This window comes from Capra hircus, chromosome 9 (genome assembly GCF_001704415.2).
Source record: "Capra hircus breed San Clemente chromosome 9, ASM170441v1, whole genome shotgun sequence".
NCBI lineage: Eukaryota > Metazoa > Chordata > Mammalia > Artiodactyla > Bovidae > Capra > Capra hircus.
In genome coordinates, this window is record NC_030816.1 from 40,835,824 (window position 1) to 40,840,056 (window position 4,233).

Consider the following 4,233-nt stretch of genomic DNA (forward strand, 5'->3'; position numbering starts at 1 on the left):
CTCTAGGAGCTTATGTTCTCTAGAAACACATTTCCTGTGTTTTGTACTGCAGGTTACATAAAAAATAAGGAAGGCTGGACACATAATTTCTCTGATCCCAATGTCATTAAACTCCCAATGTCCTCATGCTAGGAAAGGATACAGTATTTAAGTATACTATTAAATTTAAAAAATGCTTTCAGTTCTAAAATAAACACTTTTTATTTTTTAAAAAAGGGCTGGGCAGTGCCCTTTACTTAGCGGAGACTGACTAGTCTCCAGCCACTGACTTCCTTCCTTTACCAGCTTTCCAAGATGACACCAAGTGAGTCTTTGCCCTAATGCTTTTGCCCCGGGCTTTCCGGGGCTTCTCGTCTTTGTGCACCTTCATGTGCTGCCTGAGGTGCGAGCTCTGGCTGAAGCATTTGCCACATTCAACTGCACTGGTAGGGCTTCTCCCCAGTGTGGGTTCGCTGGTGCTGAATGAGGTGGGGACTCTGGCTGAAGCACCGGCCACACTTGTCACACTGGTAGGGCTTTTCTCCAGTGCGAATTCTCTGGTGCTGAATGAGGTTTGAGCTCTGTTTAAACCTCTCTCCACACTCATCGCACCAATAGGGCTTCTTCCCGGTGTGGACGCCGCGATGCTGAATGAGGTTAGAACTCTGAAAGAAGCTTTTCCCACAGTCCGCACACTTGTGGGACTTCGTTCCAGTATGGATCTTCTGGTGCTGGAAGAGAGTCGAGCTCTGACTGAAGCTCTTTTCACATTCGACACACTTATAAGGCTTTTCATCCAGGCCTCGTCTCAGTCTCCTGAAGCTTGAGTCAAATCGGACAGTCGCCCCGCATCTCTGCCGCTGCCGGCCGGTTCTCCTAGACTTTTCCTTGGCTTGAGCTCCGAGATATACCTCCTTTAGGTTTTCCTAACCGCATGGTGAAGAGCCAAATGTATTCTTAAGACAGGCTATGTCCTTCTTCTGAACGAGTGTTCCTTCCTAGAGCTACACAGCTCAGAATTTTCGCCGCCGCCCTCGCTCGCTTGCCCCGAGCCCTTCGCGCTGTCGGAAGTCAGCAAGTACTATTTTTAAACAAATAAGAGGTCTGGGTGATGTTATTTCAATCCACTTAGTTTGATGCCCTTTCCATATATAAATACAAAAAGCTTAGATGTTACTGTATAATTTACTATATAATTTCCTATGAGTTCATTTGCTTGGCTGGGAGGACCTGAATTTTGTTTTTTTTTTTAATCACTTCTATTTAATGGTAAAAAACTGCTGTTGCCACCAAAAGAGAAGGACAATTAGATGACTTTTACTTCTTTCTATTTTCAATGATTTTCTGAGAAAAGAGTTAATTCCTCTGGGATATTAATACTTTATAAAATGAGTAAGAGCTTATTGTGGATCAGAGAGATGTAGTGCTATCTTGGGGAGAAAGTGAAGGAAATTTATAAGGGAGATTAGAAAAGGGGCTGAGATTTTAGCCAAAAAACAGAGCAAGTAATTAACTTCATAGAAGAGATAACATAGTTCATATCATAAGTCCTTTTGGCGAATGTATGATTTTTCTTTATTGATTGATTTACTGCATTGTATATGTCAGATAAAATGCAATGAGGCATAAAATTAAAATGCCTTATTCTGCACATTGAGTAATTTTAATGTACTTTTACGTGCTTCTTATATTTCAAAGGGCTTCCCAGGTAGCACTAGAGGTAAAGAACCTGACTGCCAATATGGGAGACATAAGAGATGCAGGTTTGTGTCTTTTATTTCCCTGTACTTGTTTTGAAGATGTGCATGTGTGCTAAGTCACTTTAGTTGTGTCCAACTCTTTGCAACCCTATGGACTATAGCACGCCAGGCTCCTCTGTCCATGAGATTCTCCAGGCAAGAATAGTGGAGTGGGTTGCCATGTCCTCCTCCAGGAGATCTTTCTGACCCAGGGATCAAACTCATGTCTCCTGTGTCTCCTGCCTTGTAGGCAGATTCTTTACCACAGAGCCACCTAGGAAGCCCTTATTACAGCATTATTCTTGTTAAATTGTGACCCCTTATACTGCAAAGGAAGAATTTTTACTTCCTTGTCCTTGTTTCTGTGACATACCAGCATGGTTCTCTTTCTTTGATAAAAACAAACCTCAGAATGTGGTGTTGGGAAGGGATAGTCTTGAAAATAGAGGTAATGTGTTATTTCTCATAAATTAAGGGCTTAAAACTGATGACTATTTAGACTGGAGTACAATCCATATTAGTTTGTGCAAGTTAGCACAGTGATGCTAAGTCACATTCTCAGTAGAGAGCTATTGCTGAAACAGAATGGGGACATTTATTATGGTTGAAATGCCTTTGGCTGGGCCAGCAGGCCTAAGCAAGAGTGCAGAGGGACAATGTGGTACAAACCAGATTGAAAGATGCATGGTATGCAAATGCCCTAGCTCTATGACTATGGCAGTCTACCAGTGGTGTTACATTGACCTTGGGTTAATAAAACCCTTTGCTTTCCATTTCCTCATCTGAAAATTGCTGAAACCTATACCTGATCTATCTACTTCACAGGATTATTATAATCATTGAATAGAAAAAGACACAGGACAGATTTGTAAACTTTTACATATTCATTTTAAAAGTAATAACAATATTGTTTGTGTTCATTTGATTTTTACAGTGGTAGAAAGTCTGGTCCAGATGTTTTTTAGATGGAAATGCTGCTCAGAAAGTCAAAATGTCACCTATAATAACACTACTTACATGTTTGGTGTTTCTTTCTAGGGCATTCCCTATGGACTCTATTTATAAAATGTTTCAAAATAGAGTAGATTTTGCTGGGTGGGGGACTTGTTTGGTGATTATATATTAGACTGAACTCTATTTCAGCTGTGAAGGACAGAAACCCAAAACATGCTGCTGCTGCTAAGTTGCTTCATTTGTGTCCAACTCTGTGTGAACCCATAGATGGCAGCCCATCAGGCTCTCCCATCCCTGGGATTCTCCAGGCAAGAACACTGGAGTGGGTTGCCATTTCTTTCTCCAATGCATGAAAGTGAAAAGTGAAAGTGAATTCACACAGTCATGTCCGACTCTTAGCGACCCCATGGACTGCAGCCTACCAGGCTCCTCTGTCCATGGTATTTTCCAGGCAAGAAGATTAGAGTGGATCACCATTGCCTTCTCCCAAAACATGCTAGCTTAGAAGAAAAAAAAAAAAAGGAATGTGTATTTGTTTGTATAATTGGATATTCATCCTTGAATAATGCTCAGTCACTCCCCATTTCCTCCTACTTAAGCCACGGCTTCCTCCCCGCCCGCACTGTATCAGGGTTAGTCTGTATGACCAATAGATGATAGTATGTAACTTCTGAGGATAAATCATGAAGGATGTGGTAACTTCTACCTTGGTATCCCTTAAATTGCTCACTCCAAGGGAAGCTATCTGCTAAGTAGCTCCTTGGAAAGATCCTTGAGATGAGAAACTCAGGCCTTCTGAGAAAAGTCAGTGAAGAATTAAAGCCTCTAGTAAAAGCCATGTGTGAATGAGTAATATTGGAAAAAATCCTCCAGCCCCAGTTAAGCTTTCAGATAATGATCTCCTCAAATGACATCTTGTCTGCAAGCTTATTATTGTTGTTAGTTACTAAGTCGTGTCTGACTCCTTGCAACCCCACAGACCGCAGCATGCCAGGCTTTTCTATCCTTCACTATCTCCCAGAGTTTGCTCAAATTCATGTTTGTTGAGTCAGTGATGTTATCTAAACATCTCATCCTCTGCTACCCTCTTTTCTTTTTGCTTTCAATATTCCCAGTTTCAGGGTCTTTTCCAATGAGTTGACACTTCACATCAGATGGCCAAAGTATTGGAGCTTCAGTGTCAGTCTTTCCATATATTAAAGATTGATTTCCTTTATTTTATTATTATTTTTAATTATTTTTAATTTTTATTTTTACTTTATTTTACTTTACAATACTGTATTGGTTTTGCCATACATTGACATGAATCCACCATGGGTGTACATGCGATCCCAAACATGAACCCCCCTCCCTCCTCCCTCCCCACAACATCCCTCTGGGTCATCCCCATGCACCAGCCCCAAGCATGCTATATCCTGCATCGGACATAGACTGGTGATTCGATTCTTACAAGATAGTATACATGTTTCAATGCCATTCTCCCAAATCATCCCACCCTCTCCCTCTCCCTCTGAGTCCAAAAGTCCACTATACACATCTGTGTCTTTTTTGCTGTCTTGCA

The 4,233-nt window shown here is 41.3% G+C and overlaps 1 pseudogene; it reads right to left on the minus strand.

Annotated features, from left to right (window-relative positions):
• LOC102170235 lies at window positions 251-1,011 on the minus strand (annotated as a pseudogene).